Raw genomic sequence first — 19,537 nt, 5'->3', positions numbered from 1 at the left:
ATTAAGACTAGATATAAAGTTGGAGATTTTTTAGGGAATTAAGCCAAAAAAACAAAACAATTAGTGTAGATTCATTTTTAAATTTTCGCACAGTGAACCGAACCCATGATCTCCTGAATGACAGCAATCACTTTACCACACTTACGACATGTCAATGGCCTCGGCAACACAAAAAGTAAAGATGAAAGCAGAAAGTCGCCGCGAGATTAGGTGGCCGAAAGAGACCTACTCCAACAGCTAATATGTTAACACAGAGCTCCGCCGCTTCAGTTTTTAAAGGTCGGCTTCTGACCAAACTATCAACGCCATCGTCTCGCAAATTTGACCTCCCGGACCATGCACTCCATGAGATGCACTGTCGTTCAGCTTCCTCTATAAATAGCCAATGTTGGAAGACAATGTCCTGGCGCATAACACAAAACAAAAGTACCAGAAAACAACCGTCTGACCTTGACCATGTCAACCCAAATGCTCTTCCTTGCTACGCTGGTCATCCTCTCATCTTCCATGCAATCCCATGCTGTGCAATACACTGTGACGAACAACGCCGGCAACACTACCGGCGGTGTCCGCTTCTCCAAGGAGATTGGCATTCCGTACAGCCGCAAGACTTTGACGGGGGCCACCGATTTCATATGCAGGGCCTTCCATCAGAACACCCCCGGGGCTCGTAAGAGCGTCGGGAAAGTAAGCTTGATCATAGAGAACATGGACGGCGTGGCGTACACGAGCAATGACGAGGTCCACGTGAGCACCACGTACCTCGGGGGCTTCTTGGGGGATGTGAAGAGCGAGTTCACAGGGGTCATGTACCATGAGATGACGCACGTGTGGCAGCGGGATGGGAATGGGCAGGCCCCAGGAGGGCTCATCGAGGGGATCGCAGATTTTGAGAGGCTCCGGTCGGGGTACGTGCCGGGCCACTGGGTGCAGCCGGGCCAGGGCAATAGGTGGGACTAGGGATACGACGTCACGGCTCACTTTCTTGACTATTGCAATGGCCTCAGAAAGGGGTTCGTGGCCAAGCTGAACAAGAAGATGAGGACTGGTTACAGCGATGACTACTTTGTTGACCTGCTAGGCAAGAGTGTCGACCAGCTTTGGAAGGACTACAAGGCTAAGTACGCTAACTAACTGAGTGGAGTCGACACCTGCTCAACAGATGTATGAGCTTGATAAAAAGCATTGTCAACCATATTATCCTTAATTATGAAACTTTATTACTACTTCAATACTTGTCTGTCCCACATTAATTTGGGTTCGGCCACAAGGTCCAAGGTCATCAGAATCCCTTATTCATCTATCGATGTCTTGGGTTCGTAAGTGCTAATTTAAGTCGTCCTTGAGGTTCCAAGTCCCATTGTAGGGACTGAGTTTGCAGTGGGGTTATACATCCCCTAACTCACATTCACACAATCACAGAGAAAGGAGGGCTGGATGGGCCGCCGCCGGACCACGGCAAGGGCTTGGAGAAGGCCACCAAGTGCTGATTGGCCTTTAGTGACCACCACATGGCCGCCGCTACCTCCACTTCACTACAAAAAAAACATGATTTTTGCGACGGAAATTTGCGACGGGAAATTTTTCGTCGCTAATTTGCGACAAACTTTGCGACGGATTTAGAAATCCGTCGCAAATTACCGACGAAAAATTTCCCGTTGCAAATTTGCGACGGAAAATATTTTCGTCGCAAATTAGCGACGAAATTTGCGACGGAAAATAATTCCGTCGCAAAATTGCGACGGAAATTAATTCCGTCGCAAATTCTGTCACAAATTTGCGACGGAATTATTTTCCGTGGCAAATTTCGTCGCTAATTTGCGACGAAATTATTTTCCGTCGCTACTTTCGTCGCAAAATTGCGACGGAATGTTGGTCGTCGCTAATTCCGTCGCAAATTAGCGACGACTAATTTTCCGTCGCAAATGTGCGACGAATTTTGCGACGGATTGATTTTCCATTGCAATTTTGTGCGACGAAAGTAGCGACGAATATTATATCCGTCGCAAATTGCGACGGATTTTGCGACGAAAATGGATTCGTCGCTAATTTGTGACGGAAAATTAATTTCGTTATATGCACCCCATCCGTCAATTTCTCTCTCTCAGTAGTAATTCGTCACGTTGCCCGCTTTTCTCCTGCTTTCTCCCTCTTTCGTTTCTCTCAACAAGCCGTGCGCGCAGAAATCAATCTCGGTAAAGCTTTTCCACCGGTAAGTATCGTAGCTAATTTCGTGACTAAACATGCGACTAATACGGTCCTGTCCTTTCTATTCATCGCTTGATGCGAAATTTTTTTTTATTGACTTTTTTATTCTGTTTTTGTTGTAAATTGGTGGCCGATCGCCGGATCGGCGATGGCCACCAATTTGCGACGGACGGTCTTTCTCTGTCTCAAGTTTGCGACGGACACACCCGGGCGAGGCCACCGGTCGACCTCGCCGCCATGGCGGCCTCGCCCAGATCTGGCGGAGGCCGACCGGCCTCGCCATGGCCGCCGGTCGACCTCGCCGTTGCCTAGCTGGGCGACGGCGAGGTCGACCGGCAGCCATGACCAGGCCACTCGGCCTCCCCTAGATCTGGGCGAGGCCGAGTGGCCTCGCCCGGGCCACCGGTCGCCCTCGCCATCGCCCAGTGGGCGGCGGCGAGGTCGGCCGCGGCCATGGCCGAGGCCGCTCGGCCTCGCCCGGATCAGGCCCGGTCGCCGGACCGGCGGCCATGGCGAGCCGCTCGGCCTCGCCGGCGTCGGCCCGGTCATATAAGAAATTTTTTTTTTAAAAAATTCGGAAAAAATAAAAAATAATTTAAAAATGAATGTTAAGTGATTTTGCTTTTATTTAGGTACGTGTCCAATTGAAGGTCTCGCAATCCAAGTGAACGTTGCAATTCTATTTAAATTGACCACTTTCTGCTACCAAGATTTCAGTCAAATATCTGGGTAAGTCTTTTTTACATGGTAATTTTTTCAATTTTTTAAATTTCAAAGTAATTGTTGCGTGAAAAACAAAATTTTAATTTTCATAATTTTATGGTTTTAATTAACAACAGTAGATATGATATTTTACGAGATTTTTTTATTTTAATACAGACACAATACAAAGAGACAGGGCTTGGATGTATAATAAGAACTTACCTGGACGTCGAGGATTGACCGATGAGTTTCGTACTGGGTTGGAACTATTTTTAGACTTTGCTAGTAGTAAATATGAGTTCATGGATGGAAATAAGTTAAGGTGTCCATGTAGAAAGTGCAGTAATGGTAAATTTCATGTGTGTGACACAGTTAGAGAACATCTTTGTAGATTTGGGTTTACTCCGAATTATTATAATTGGACTTGCCATGGTGAACCATTTATATCTGATGAAGGATATCGAAGAAGTGACCAATTTTTAGTTAGGGAAGAATGTAGCTATTATGACCAATTGAACCCATACGAGAGGATGGTGATTGATGCAGCTGGTTAGAATTTTGTTTCAGATTCGAACCATGCAAGTACTAGTTTTACTCCTGCACCTGAACAAGTGGGTACTAGTCATGCATCACAATTGGAAGAGATAGGAGTAACGGGTTTTGATGAGAATGTGTGTAATGGAGCTTTTTCATCTAATCAGTTCTGGGAAGTGTTGAAAGCAGCAGATGAACCTTTATGGCCAGGTTGTGACAACCACACTAAGTTATCAGTGACAGCAAGACTGTTAAATATCAAGGCAGAGCATAATGTGTCGCAAGATTACTTCAACTCTTTTGTTGACGTAATGCGGGAAACAATGCCTCGTGATAACAGCATGCCAAGTGATTTTTACGATATGAAAAAGCTAGTGGATAACTTAGATCTTCCGGTTGTAAGGATTGATGTATGTAGTAGGGGTTGTATGTTATGTTGGAGAGATGATGAAAATGCAGAATCTTACAAATTCTGTAGCCAACCTAGGTACAAGATTAACAGGAGGCAGGGTCGTAATCAGAAGCGTAGACCATGCAAGCAAATGTTTTATCTGCCCTTAATCCCCAGATTGCAAAGGCTTTATGCGTCTCAAGCCACTGCCGAACACATGACTTGGCATGCAAATCATGAAACAGAAGAGGATCTAATGTGTCATCCTTCAGATGCAGAGGCATGGAAACATTTTGATAGAACGTACCCTGAGTTTGCGATAGAGTCTCGAAACATCAGGTTAGGTCTCTGTGTCGATGGATTTGCCCCATTTGGGAAATCAGGAAAAAGTTATTCATGTTGGCCAGTTATCTTAACGCCGTACAATCTTCCACCTGGTATGTGCATGAAGACACCTTATATGTTTTTGACATTGATCGTGACTGGCCCGCAAAATCCGAAAAAGTTAATAGATGTTTATATGCAACCATTGATTGAAGAGTTACAATGGCTATGGGAGGAAGGTGTCCTTACATATGATGTTTCTACCGATCAAACATTTGTAATGAAGGCTGCTCTTCTTTGGACGATAAATGACTTTCCAGCTTACGGAATGTTATCTGGATGGAGTACAGCTGGGATCTTAGGATGTCCGATATGTTTGGAGAGATCAAAGTCATTTAGATTAAAACATGGAAAGAAGCCCAGCTATTTTGACTGTCACAGATAATTTTTACCGATAAATCATACATTCAGAAGGAATAAAAAAGAGTTCATCAAGAATAGGACTGAAAGAACACGTCCACCATTGAGGTTAACCGACGATCAAATTTGGGAGCGAGTGCAGGACTTTCCAACTGTTGTTCAGAACCCTTACGGTACGACTTTTGCGTACGAAAGCATATATAAGTGGACAAAACGCAGTATATTTTGGGATCTACCGTATTGGAAGGCCCATCTTATTCATCATAATCTTGACGTCATGCACATAGAAAAGAATGTTTTCGACAATGTCATAAATACTATGATGGATGTCACCGGAAAAACAAAAGACAACTTGAACGCAAGAAAAGATATGAGAGATATTTGTGATCGGCCAACACTAGATGTGGATGCAAGCAGCAGGGGACCAAAACCAAAAGCAGTTTATACATTGGATAAGGAGCAGAGGCGAGTTGTTTGTCAATGATTGAAATCTGTGCGGTTTCCTGATGGATATGCTTCGAACCTCGGGAGATGTGCTGATTTGAATGAATGCAAGTTGACAGGTTTGAAGAGTCATGATTGTCACATATTGATGGAAAGACTAATTCCAATAGCTTTCAAGGAAGTTCTACCGAACTTTGTGTGGGGCGCCATTACAGAGTTAAGCAATTTCCTGCATGATATTTGCTCGACAGTGTTAAAAGCATCACACATGGAGAAACTGGAGAGAGATATTCCAATTATTCTTTGCAACTTAGAAAGGATATTTCCTCTATCATTTTTTGATTCGATGGAGCATCTCTTAGTTCACTTGCCTTATGAGGCCAAAGTTGCAGGTCCCATCCAATTTCGATGGATGTATCCATTTGAGAGGTAATTTTTTTTAAATAAAGTTAAAATTACTTTATTATATATTATGTTCTGATAAGTTTCTTTCTATTGCAACTAGATTCTTATATCATTTGAAGAAAAAAGTGAAGAATAAGGCATGTGTTGAAGCTTCAATTTGTAATGCATATATTGTGGAAGAAGTGACAACATTTGCGTTATACTATTTTGAGCCGCACGTGCAGTGCAAGAGGCGGAGAGCAGGCAGAAATGATGAGGGCCCCAGTGATCCCAATTAAAAAGCATTCTCTATTTTCAAAGATCTGGGTCGACCAAGCGGCGCATGTCAGTTTCGTTACTTAACAGGCGAAGAATTGCATGCAGCCCATACATATATTTTACTAAACTGCCCAGAAGTCGAGCCATACTTCGTGTAAGTGTAAATTTGCAAATATATGTATTGTGTGTCAAATATTTGCTAATATATAAATGGTATTTGTTACTAGGATTTTCCAAACTTCAATGTGTGGACTACCACCAAATGAGTTTGACCGTTTGTGCGATGAACAATTTGCAGCATGGTTCAAAACATATGTAAGTTGCCTATGGCCCAAAACCAAGTTATTTTATACATCATTTATTAAAATATATTTTATTGACCTTGCGTGTGTAACCTTAGGTTCACAGTAATCATAATGAACTTGGAGAGCAATAATTGCTATATCATTTGTCATGGGGTCCATAGTTAAGAGTACGAAGTTGGCCAGCATATTTCATAAATGGATATAATTTTCACACTCAAGAATATGGAATGGGAAAAGCTACAATGAATAGTGGTGTGTGTGTTCGGTCATCCAATGGTGGCAGTTCAAAAGATGATTTTTATGGCTTGTTGGATGAAATCATAGAGATAGAGTACCATGGACCTTTAATGATGCATGTTGTGTTATTTAAGTGCAAGTGGTTCGACCCCGTCAAAGGAATGAAGGTGCATACAAAGTTTAATTTAGTTGAAATAAATCACAAGAAAAGGTATATGAAATACGAACCATTTGTCTTGGCACAACAAGCAATTCAAGTATGTTATGCATTATATCCTAGTTTGAAACGTGACAAAGCTGATTGGTGGGCTGTATGTAAAATCAAAGCACGGAGAAAAATCGAGGAACACTGGAAGGATAGAACCTATCAACAAGAGGAAGTTTGTAACACGGTTGAAACTGAGGAATATAACATTCCAACTTTACGAGATCCATGTGGAGCAATGATAGATGTGGATCCAACTGAAATTTGCGAATTAAATGTACAAGATGGTTCAGAATTTGATTTTGAGACAGATGATGAAAATGAAGATGAAGATGAAGATGAAAATCAAGACGAAGACGAAGACGAAGACGAAGACGAGGACGAAGACGAAGACGAAGACGAGGACGAAGACGAAGACGAAGACGAGGACGAAGACGAAGACGAAGATTAAAATTGTTGTGACAAAACACTTTTAGTTAAATTATTATTGCGACAAGTGTTATTTTTATGTCATAATTATTATTATTGTTCTTGTTATTATTGTTATTGCTATTTTCATTATTGTTGTTGTTATTATTGTTGTTGTCGATTATTCTTATTAATTTAATTGATTGTCGGAAAATTTGTCGCTAAATGACGACAAGTCAAATATTATTCGTGCGATGACATTTGCGATATTCTATTTTCCATTGGATTTGGATCGTTGCTAATTTCGTCGCTCATTTTACGACAACAACTTATTCGTGGCTACTATTCATCGAAGAATTATCGACGGAAGTGAAATTCACGGCAATTTTTCGAATCCGTTGCAAATTTGCGACAGATTCGAAAATGTCCTTTATTTTAGGAATCCGAAATAAATCCGTCGGAAAATTGCAATGAAAACATATTGTCTGTCGCAAAATTTTGGACAGGAAAAAAATACGTCGCAAATTTGCTTCGGACAAAATGTCCGTCGCAAATTTGCGACGGATCAAAAAAGTCCGTCGCAAATTTGCGACGGACCAACATTCCGTCACAAATTTGCGACGAACAAAAAAAATGTCCGTCGCAAGACAAAAAAAATATCCGTCGCAAATTTGCGACGGACCAAAAAAAGTCCGTCGGAAATTTGCGACGGACAAAATTTCCGTCGCAAATTTGGGAAGGAAAAAAAATTCCCTCCCAAATTTGCGACAGAAAAAAGTCCGTCGCAAATTTGCGATGGACAAAAAAAATATCCGTCGCAAATTTGCGACGGAAAAAAAGTCCGTCGCAAATTTGCGATGGACAAAAAAAATATCCGTCGCAAATTTGCGACGGAAAAAAAGTCCGTCGCAAATTTGCGACGGACCAACATTCCGTCCCAAATTTGCATCGGACATAAAAAATGTCCGTCACAAATTTGCGACGGACCAACATTCCGTCCCAAATTTGCAACGGACATAAAAAATGTTCGTCGCAAATTTGCGACGGACAAAAAAATGTCCGTAAAAAATTTGTGACGGACAAAAAAAATATCCGTCGCAAATTTGCGACGGACCAAAGAAAGTCAGTTGGAAATTTGCGACGGACCAACATTCCGTCGCAAATTTCCAACGGACAAAAAAAGTGTCCGTCGCAAATCTGCGACGGACCAAAAAAAGTCCGTCGGAAATTTGCAACGGACAAAATTTCCGTCGCAAATTTGGGACGGGAAAAAAATTCCCTAGCAAATTTGCAACGGAAAAAAAATGTCCGTCGCAAATTTGGGACGTGAAAAAATTCCCACCCAAATTTGCGACGGACCAAAAAATGACCAAAAAATGTTTGCGACGGAGAAAAAACGTCAGTCGCAAATTTGCGACGGACTAGCATTCCGTCGCAAATTTGCCACGGACAAAAAAATGTCCGTCGCAAATTTGCGACGAAATTTTAGTCCGTCGCAAATTTGGGATGGAAAAAAATTCCCTCCCACATTTACGACGGATAAAAAAAGTCCGTCGCAAATTTGCGACGGACTCCTTTCGTCCGTCGCAAATTTGCGACGGTAGCAAATGAGTCCGTCGCAAATTTGCGACGGACAAACGCAAATTTGCGTCCATCGCAAATTTGCGTCGGACAAAAAAAGTCCGGCTCTCTCTCTCCCCCTGCACGCACACGTGCCCTGTCAGCTTTTCTTATTTTCTGACTGTCACGGACTGCGTTACTCCTCTTACTGTCACGGACTGTGTTACTACTCTTCTTCTTCTTCTTCTTCTTCTTCTTCTTCTTCTTCTTCTTCTTCTTCTTCTTCCTCCCGTTGTCTTCGCCGAGTGCCCTGGACCGCCGTCGCGCTTGCCCGCCCTGCAGCTCTCAGCCGTCGCCCCCATCGTCGTCGCCGCCGTCCCCGTCGTCGCCTGCCCGCGCGTGAGGTCGCTGCTCGCCTGGCGAAGCTCGCCCGCGCGCCTCGCCGCCTTGGCCTCGCGGCCGCCTCGCGGCCGCTGGCCGTCGCCGCCCGGCCTCGCCCGAGCTCGCCGTCGCCGCCCGGCGGCCGCCCGCCGTCGCCGCCCAACCTCGCCCACCCGCCTCGCGGCCGCACGAAGCCATCGCCGCCCGGCCTCGCCGGAGCTCGCCGTCGCCGCCCGGTCGCCGCCGCCAGTGCCCGTCGCCGCCCGGCCTCGCCCGCCCGCCTCGCGGCCGCCTTGCAGTACTGAAGCCATTGCCGCCCAGACTTTACGAGCTCGCCGTCGCCGCCCGGCCGCCGCCCAACCGTTGCCGCCCGGCCGTCGCCGCCCAACCTCGCCCAGAGCACTTGCCGTTGCCGTCGCCGCCCAACCGCCGCCCGAGGCCGTCGCCGCCCGGCCGCCACCGACGCGGCCAGGCCCGGGCCGCCGCCCGCCTGCCCGCCGCGCCCGTCCGGCCACCTCCCGCCCGCGACCCGACGCCGTCACCGCCCAGCTCCACCGTCGTTCGCCCGGCCGTGGCCGATCACCTGGCCGACTAGCCAACACTTGGGCCCATGCCCACGCCGAGCCCGCCACTGGCCGACCGGCCAAAATATAATTATTGTTTGGTTTTTCTTGGCCTTGAACCAAGTAAGCAACTCCCTAAACCCTACCTACTATAATGAAATTTAGTCGGATTTGTTTAGGGATTGTTTAGTGTCTGATTAGTTGGCTAAGTTAGGGGTCGATTTCAGGATTGCATGTTGCTTTGATCGATGTTCGACTGGTTAATTTTTCCATTATATCGCCGATTAAGCGTTCAATGATGATCGGGTGGTTGATTAAGCGTTTATTCAGAAAATGCATTAAAATTGAACAAGTGTAGAAAAATTCAGAAAAATTTCGTGAAAATTAAAAAAAGTCATATTTTGGGAAAATATTAAATTTGTTGAATTTTGTTTTAAAAATTAAAAAAAACCAAAATTTCAAAATATCACAAAATGGCAAAAAATAACTGTGGCCACCCACTTTGAGAGAAATTGTAATTTTTTTAGGTGCCAAAAAAAGAATAATAATAAAAAATTCAAAATTTTCAAAATTTTATAAAATGGCTTAAAATACCTGTGGCCACCCATTTTGAGAGAAATTGTAATTTTTTTAGGTGCACAAAAAATGTAAAAATAATAATAAAATAAAAAATTTCAAAACTTCACAAAATAGCTTGGAATACATGTGGCCATCCACGTTGAATGAAAAATAAATTTTTTTAGGTGGCAAAAAAAAAATAAATAATTTCAAAATTTCATAGAATGGCTTATAATACCTGTGGCCATGCACTTTTAATGAAATTTTAATTTTTTTACGTGGCCAAAAAAATTAAAAAAATACAAAATATAAAAAAATTTCAAAACTTTACAGAATGGCTTAAAATACCCGTGGCCACCCATTTTTAGTGAAATTTTAATTTTTTTAGGTGCCCAAAATATTTTAAAAATAATAAAATTAATTTTATTACAAAATTTCATAGAATGGCTTAGAATACTTTTGGCCACCCACTTTGAGTGAAATTTAAATTTTTGTAGGTGCCCAAAAAAAAATTTAAAATATCAAAAATTTGAAAACTTCATAGAATGGCTTATAATACCTGTGGCCACCCACTTTTAGTGAAATTTACCATTTTTTAGGTGCCCCAAAAAATTAAAAAATAAAGAAATAACTAAATTTCAAAACTTTACATAATGGCTTAGAATACTTGTGGCCACCCACTTTGAGTGAAATTTAAATTTTTTTAGATGCCCACAAAAATTAATGGCTTATAATGCCTGTGGCCAGGCACTTTGATTGATGATCATGTGGCCGAGAACGAAGATCATGTGGCTGAAATTGATGTTTCATGGTTGTTCTTGTACTTGATGAATTATCGTGTGGTTTGAAAGTGGATCGTGTTGTTAATTATAGCTAATGTCGGCTTAGCATGGCATATCATGCTCATATATTGATGTTTGATATCAAAATGAGTGCAATTCATAGTATATTTGTTCGTAGGAAATTACCCGTCATAAACACTCGGCATTGGATAATTAAGAGGGAACATTTTCTGCTTCTGAACCAAAATGGTAAGCTTCGTCATGTACGTCATTATGTGTCCGTAATACGTGTTCATATTTTTTTACATATTTGTCTAACCTTCCTACTTGTCAGTATAAACGTGGAGGTCACATGCATAGAAGACCAGCCTCTTCAACATCCTCGTCCCCGTCCCTTTCCTCGTCTCCTGTCCTTTCATCTAACCCTCAACCATAATATGTTGATGGACAATATGGACACGTTGGTCCTTCCTCCAACGCTCAAGAACATGTTATGGGACTTGGCCACATGCCAACTGAATCTCCTCCAGTTCCATCTCCTTTGGCTCCCTCTCCTTCCGTTCCTCCTTATTATTCAGCGCAACATTCGCATAATGACGGAAACACAGGTGAAGAAGATCAACGATTCATGATATGCCCATTTGGAGATTTGTAACTACTTCATTTTTTTTAGTATATGTAATATTTATGGCTTTAGATATGGATGTCAACTGAATTGTCGATGTTGCACAATATCCGTATGTTTGCAGATTCACGGATGCTCCGTTTGTTGTGAGGGAACTGAATAAAATAGTCAAAAACTATTGGATGTGGCAGTATATTAATTACAGAAGTGTTCCACAAGAAGTGAAAGATTTGTGGTGGAATGAGTTCAAGGTAAGTTTTAGATATTTTATTTTCTCACCAACTAAGTTCGGTGTAGTATATTGATGGTCAAGAATGATGTAAATGGACCAGAACAATTCTTTAGTTTTCGGTACTAAAGGGACCAGATATTTTCCCCAAGATGAACTTAACAAAGTCTATCATCGAATTGTTTGGTGCATGGTAATGGATATGTGACCATCATAATAGCTTTTAGACTTTTCTTGTATTGATTGCAGCGGAAGTTCAGGTGGGCTCAAGAGGAAGAGAATGAAGTGAGAAGAATTTTTCAGAAAAAAGTCAGTGATTTTATACGAAATGTGATGAATAGAGCGAAGATCAAGAAAGTGAAAGCCGGCTTTCATTACAGCTGACAATTGGACGGAAATTAACAGAATTTGGGAAACTGAAAGGAGTCAGCAAATCAGTGAGCTGAATAAAAAGAATCGCTCTTCTAGTTCTAGTGAAGGGTCTGCCACATATGCTGGGGGCTGTATCAATATTGGGGACTATCGCAAACGACTGGTAAGTCTGTTAAATAAGTTATAAGTTAATTTAATTCAATTACTCATGTTTACATTTTGTAGGCACAAGAATTGGAGACGGAACCGACATTTGCTGCTACATTTGAACGCACATTTCAAAAGAAAGATAAGACATGGATTGGCGATCGAGCAAAATCTGTTAAGGTATGTAAGGTTATACTTTGGGCTTTATGGAAACTAGAATGAAAACCGTGAATGCTTTTAATATTTATGGTAGATATATATTTGAAGTTATTTTATTTTCATCTATATTGTTAATGTAGGAAAAATATGATGAACTTTTAATGGGCAAAGCTAGTGGTAGTGATGGTTGTGCTGCGTCTGAGCTATCAGTTGACAGTATGGCATTATGGGTGGAGGCAACAGGTGGGATGAAAAAAGGAAAAATATTTGGATGGGATCCTTGTCAAGGATGTATATGCCGGATCATGTTGGAACTTCATCATCCAATGCGACTGGTCGAAGGAGGACACGACATGACGAGCAATTGACCCAAGAAGTGAATCAACTGAAAAATATAATTGTAGAGAGGGACGAAGAAATAAATGACTTGAAACAACAAATGCAAATCGTTATGCGACACCTCAACATCAATTGCGGTGAGGTTCCTCCTGTACCTCCCGTCAATCCAACAGGTGATGGGCACAATGATGAGCAACACAATGATGCTGAGATTGATGATGATGACGATGATTTTCTCGGTCCTTTGTAGTTAAAATTGCCAAAATCGGGGGTAAGCTTGCTTCACAATCTTTTATGACATAAGTGCAGTTTCACCCAATATGTTCCTGCCCTATAATTACTTTTTGTGCACAACTTTCTTACAACAAGGTTCTTTGCTTGCTAAAAACTGAAAATTTAGAGATCCCAGGATGGCATGCTTGTTAAAAAAAATCATGATATTTGAACATTGTAGAAATACATGCCTTAATTGACTTTGAGTCCTCTCTTCCTGGGAATTGGTGTTGGTAATTCACCTCTCTAAGTCACTAAACTGTTGCGATGCTATTTTGACAAGGATCTAATTTTTCCTAGGTGACAGGAATACGGTTTACAAGGGTGAAAAAAGTACAGTGGATGTCAAAGTTGACTCATATTCATATGTAAGAACATTGATGTTCGTCCTGAAACGTTTTTTTGTTGACCCTATTACTTGTTTTTTTATACCTAGTTCCACCTTCATGCATAAACACTTCTTTTATATTCTAGACGGATTGAATATCTTTATTTATGTATCCACATTTCATCAGGAGTCGACAAAAGTGACTGCTTTTGGTGTCCTACCGAGTACCACAGCTGCCCAATCTTGTGTGCAGTGCATCGATTTTTCGTTTTTAAACGAGAATCTATGGTTGTCCCGCCTCCTATGAATGTTTTGAATGTATTATAAGATTGGATATCAAATATCATCATGTCAGACTTTGCAACTTTGCATATATCATTATTTTTTTGCGGACTAGCATCTTTCCTTCAGTTACATTTTTCAATTATATGGCATTGTGTCTGGTTTGTTCGTTTTCTGTTTCTGAAGTGGAATCTATGGTTTTCTCGTGTCCTTTGATTGTTTTGAATGTATTATATGATGTTCATTAATGCGTAGCTATTGATATGGACAAGTTTTGATGGCTGAAATGGTGTAAAATTTGCGACGAATATTTAGAGACGAATTTTGCGACCATTACAGGTCGTGGCTAATTTGCGACCAATAAGTAGCGACGAATCAAGTTTGTGCCTAATTTGCGACGAATACATTTTGCGACGAATTTTGCAACGAATTTTGCGACGAATTTTGTGATAAATTTTGCGACGAATAAAGTTCGTGACTAATTTTGCGACGGATTTTGCGACGAATTTTGCGACGAATAAAGTTCGTGGCTAATTTGCAACGAATTTTGCGACGAATAAAGTTCGTGGCTAATTTGCGACGAATTATTTGCGGCGAATAAAGTTCGTGGCTAATTTGCGACGAATTTTGCGACGAATTTTGCGATCGATAGTGTTCGTGGCTAATTTGCGACGAAATTTGCGACGAATAATTTGCGACGAATTTTGCGACGAATTTTGCAACGGATAGTGTTCGTGGCTAATTTGCGACGAATTATTTGCGACGAATTTTTTTCCGTCGCAAATTTGCGACGGAAATTTAAATTTTCCGTCGCAAAATTTTGCGACGACCTATTAGCGACGGAATTTTTTCCATCGCTAAATTCGTCGCAAATTCGATTTGCAACGGATTTTTCCAAATTTTTCGTCGCAAAATTCGTCGCAAAAATCATGTTTTTTTGTAGTGCTTAGGCAGATACACCCACGAAAGTGAGGGAGAGATATTAAGAGAAAAAACTGGTGGCTGCTGGTCTAGCCTTGCTGGATCACGCTGTCGAGATGCATTTGTGAATTGTGTTAGAAAAGGTCTCATATTGAAGAATTGGTATGATATGGAGTAGTTAATATATCTTGATTGACCCATTACTTATTGGTTTAAGCTTTTAAGTGAATACGGGTCCAATTTGATATGTTGAAAGATTCGGACTTGACCTCCTTCTAGGCAATCTCTCTAGTTTATGTTGCACGCTCCCGACAGTTGTTTTTCAACGCCTCGAGGATCACTTCCATGGGAGTTCTCTCGAGGGAGATAGTAACTTTTTCTCTTAGCTGTACAATTGGCTCTATTCATAGGAATCGGCAATCGCGGCACTTTATGAGAAATTGGATTGCATTTTTGGAAAGGTCAAGTCGCGAGCTTTCCGTGCACGAAATATCCGGGTTGATCGGACCATAATAGAGAGAGAGAGAGAGAGGAATTGTCGTAATTGGGCCAAAAGCCAACTTTAAAATATATATATATATATATGGCAGCGGTCAAGTTCGGCCAACTTGCTATTGCCATGTGCTAGTCGTAGGAGGGCCCTCCCTCTGCGCCAGCGCAGAAGGGTAGGCCAGGCCCTTTAGAGGGCCATTTCGGCCCATCCAAAGGCCCGTTTAGGCTTTCGAACAAAGTTTTTTTCTTTTCGTCTTCACAGTTTAAAAGGTGAAACCTATAAAATATTGACCTTGAATTAAAATGCAACACCAGATGCCTCCCTTAAAAGAATTTTGGTTCAATTTTAGGGTACAAAAATATTCAAATCGATTCATTTTTACAAGACTAAAATTGATTCCTAGAGAGAATCAATTTGCCAAAAAACGTCAAACCTGGAAACTGCAGAGATGTTTCCTTTCTAATTAATGTGAAGGCTATGTACGAGTCAATCCGCCACCGCGTTACGTGCGCTTGACTGCATGTACAACAATTTCTAAGTAATTGCCACTAACATAATAAAACTTATAGCTGGTCCACATCTTTTATTTTTTCTTCGCTTGACTTTGTTTTATTGGTTGACTTGGACACTTCGATCACCGACGACTCCAAGTCTGTTCAATCATAATTTGCATCCCTTTTATTGAGCCTGCATCGCATTACTAATTAGCTAAAACTTTCATTGCTTCTAAAAACAGCGGAGAGATGATTTATCCTTTCAGCACCATATTTATGTATCATGTTTTACTTCTCACGTTGCATGTTCTACTATTAGGTATCGGTTGTGGTGCGAAGAAGAATCATTTGTGCGCTGCTTCATCTTGCGGTGAGGTACATAATATAAGCTACCCCTTTCGATTGAAAGGTGACCCGAAAGAATGCGGCCACCCTGGGTATGAGCTAGCTTGTGAAAATAACCATATTGTCCTATATTTGTTTGCTGGCCAATAGTCGATCAGTTACGATGAATATCTTGACGAAGAAAAGTTTGACGGTTTCATGACGATGGTTGACGACGGACTTCAAAAGGGTAATTGCTCATCTCTCCCTCGTTATTCTTTCGCGAACTCCAACTTCAGCAACTTCTTCAGTCCATACTCTCCTTTTTACGAAGTCCCTCCTAATAGTTTCCCTCCCAACGGTGTCCCTCCCTATGGATACTCACTAATGACGGTGACCTTCATGAAGTGCTCACAACCCATTGCTTCTACTACATACGTCGATACCAAATCATGCATCGAGGGAGCACACTCTGCCGACACGCCTCCTAATGTTTCCCAAATGAAAGTGTACTCATATGCTCTACTTGGGTATTATCTCAGAGTACGGGACATCAAGGATTCTTGCACCATAACCATGATGTCATTAGCATCGGGTTATAATTGGGGGGGAGAAGGGGATCAGTATAATCGCGTGAGCTCCCCATACATGGACCTCCACAACATGATGGCGGGGGGATTCACTCTCTTATGTGACGAGCTCCATTTGCCAGATAGAAGGTTACCATTTTGCTTCTTAGGTTTCAGATACCGAAGGAAGGGATGCGATCACTATTACTCCCGTAAGCGACTTTCCCTGAAACTTTTCTCTTTCTTCTTCTTCCTCCTCCTTTTTCTCACATGAGAGCTCTATCGAGAGATCTTACAAAATTTACTTTCTGGGTTACGTGGCAAGGTTCAATTGGATAATGTAATTTATGGGACCCAAAAGTTGGGGTATTAATTTTGTTGAGATACACGTGTGAGTTGTGTTAGAGAAGTCCCACATCGGAAAATTGATGTAATGTTAAGCTGTTAATATATCCTAGTTGGCTCATAACTCATTGGTTTAAGCTTTTGAGTGGAGGTGGGTCCAACTGAATACGTTGACGGGCTCGAACTTGAGCTCCCTCTTGACGATCCCTGGATGAAAGTATTGGCCTTTTGCTGCGTGCTCCCTACAAATGGTATTAGAGTCGATGGTTAATTGGTGAGCCCCCAATCTGTTCCGGTGTCCCAATGACTTGGAGATTCAAGTTGAGATAAGCTGATGTAAAAGAATACTTAAATTAAGGGGGAGCAAACCTAACACTGAGCTCCCACATGAGGGTGAGATTGTTGAGATACATGTGTGAGTTGTGTTAGAGAAGTCTCACATCGGAAAATTGATGTGGTATTAAGCAGTTAATATATCATAGTTGGCCCATAACTCATTGGCTTAAGCTTTTGAGTGAATGTAGGTTCAACTGGATATGTTGACGGGCTCGGACTTGAGCTCTCTCCTGACGATCTCCCTGGGTGAAGGTATCGGCCTTTTGCTGTGTGCTGCCAACAAATTTCTTTACATATCCAATAGTGAAAATTGTCACAGTACTTTAAGTAAAAAAGTTTAGTAGATTCGGCAGCATTGCTCTTTTTGATTTTGCAAACCATGGAGCTTTTCCGGATTTGACACTATTCCTTTATATTTGTTTGGGGGAAAATGTTAAATTTGATTGTAGCTCCTGCCCCTTGTATGGCTCTTTTTTATGTGGGTGAATAAATTGAGCACATATTAGATGATGTCTATAAATTAGAACTCCGCGCGAGTGACTCATGAACTTGTGAAATCAATTGGTGCATCTAGAGGAACAAAAGCTAAATCTTTGTTCGAGAGAAAAGATCAGGCTACGATAACATGGATTCCACTAGTGGATAGAATAAAGTTTGATAGGAGCGCTATCTAGGAGAGTGAAACTTGTTGACTGTTCTTTATTTCACACGTCTCCACATTGCAACAAAAGTGCGTCTTTGCACTGTGCAGCGATTGTATGAATTTATCTTGGACTTGGGTTATGGCTTAGCGTGACTTTTCTGTTATGTTTAACTGCTAAAATGATAGATTTAGTTGTTCATTGATTGGTCGTTAATTCGAATGAGTCACGTTTAGTCATCTGGAACAAATTCTCTTTATTTCTACAGGTAATTCTACGTGGAGCAGCACGAATAATGTTGCACTAAATGCAGTTGCGAATCTCGCCTTTGTCTTGGGTAAGACTAATCTTTTTCTCCTCACAATTATGAAGCACTCTGACAAAAACAACTGTATTTGTAAAAGAATCGTTACAATAAGCTAATCTATGGTCTAATTTCTCCACAGGCCACTTCGTCGCAACAAAATTCATTATCGGAATTCCATGTGTGTTGGTATTTTTAATCTATAAGTTGATGAGGAGGCAACTGGCAATGGACGGAAACATCGAAGAATTCCTACAAGCTCATAACAACTTTTTGCCCATAAGGTACTCTTACTCAGATATCAAGAAAATCACAAGAAATTTCAAGTACAAATTAGAAGTAGCTACTATTGGAAGGATCCACCATGTTAATGTGGTTCAACTTGTTGGTTTTTGCATCAACAACTCTAAGCAAGCTCTCGTGTACGATTTCATGTCGAATTGGTCTTTGGATAAGCACGTTTTCTCTAAAGATGGCGACTATTCTCTTGATTATAAGAGAATATATGAGATCTCTCTCGGTGTCGCTAGGGGGATAGAATATCTACATCGAGGATGCAACATGCAAATTCTAAACTTTGATATCAAGCCTTACAATATTCTTCTAGATCAAAATTTCACTCCCAAAGTTTTAGACTTTGGGCTTGCAAAGCTTTATTTTGCAGACCACAGTATCGTATCGTTGACTGTTGCAAGAAGAACCTTGGGATATATGTCTCCAGAGCTATTCTATAAGGACATTGGTGGTGTCTCTCATAAAGCTGATGTTTACAGTTTTGGGATGTTGCTGATGGAAATGGCCGGTAGGAGGAGAAATCTAAATGCAAATGCTGACCATTCAAGTCAAATTTACTTTCCTTTGTGGGTTTACAATCAACTCGACAAAGAAAATGAGGTTGAAATGGAAGTATTAGAAGAGGAAAGAGAGATAATCGAGGTGGAAATAGCGCGGCCCAATGTTAAAATGACCTCTTTGGATAGGACAGCGCAAGCAGTACGGCTCTATGGGTGATATTTTCAGAGCTTCCTCGCCACAAATGAACCTTCTGTTTTTACGTTCACCAAAGTCCATATCCATTCCTTCATGTTGGTCCAATGAAGTACTAGGCAAGTCTTTATCCTTTGAGCTATCTGCAAATCAAAGTTCAAAGTCATATAAAGAAGCATATACATGCTGCAGATTTCTATATCGGCATAGAAATCATATTGCATTGCGCAACCCCTGTATAAAAAATATAAACTCTTTTTTTTTTGGTCGAAATAAAAAAAAAAAGAAAAAAAAGTGATGCTCCCACAAACTCTTTAGGTCATTTAGCAACCTTGACTATTCATAAAATGCCCAAGACCTTTGCTCTAGCTGAGAGCCAACTCCGCATATCCTTGAATAGCAAGAAAAAAATGAAAACAACCCATTTCCATGTCAACTCCACACATCCTTAAACAAACTAAGGCACTATGCACCCAACAGAACAATTTCAGTAGACGGACTACAGGCTAGGGGAGTTGAAGCTGGATGCTTCTGCTCGAAAACATAAGCTGGTACAGCCTCTTCTGTACAGGAGGCAGAACTATACAGTATGCTCATTGAGAAATAATCAGAACAAGCATTTGCGTGTATAATCAGCTTCGGACATGATTGAAGGTTGACGGTCAGAAGTTCCTAACATTGATA

At 41.4% G+C, this 19,537-nt stretch overlaps 2 pseudogenes; both read left to right on the top strand.

The window, feature by feature from the left end:
* The first annotated feature begins 420 nt into the window (after nucleotides 1-420).
* On the top strand, nucleotides 421-1,232 carry LOC115687746 (uncharacterized; annotated as a pseudogene).
* A 14,357-nt stretch (nucleotides 1,233-15,589) lies between these two features.
* Nucleotides 15,590-18,877, top strand: LOC115687764 (uncharacterized; annotated as a pseudogene).
* Nucleotides 18,878-19,537: the final 660 nt, after the last annotated feature.

This window comes from Syzygium oleosum, unplaced genomic scaffold (genome assembly GCF_021117445.2).
Source record: "Syzygium oleosum isolate NSW1041296 unplaced genomic scaffold, Sole_v2.1 Sole_v2.55, whole genome shotgun sequence".
In the NCBI taxonomy this organism is placed as follows: Eukaryota; Viridiplantae; Streptophyta; class Magnoliopsida; order Myrtales; family Myrtaceae; genus Syzygium; species Syzygium oleosum.
The sequence above is the reverse complement of the archived record's forward strand: the minus strand, read 5'-3'. Positions and strand labels throughout refer to the sequence as shown.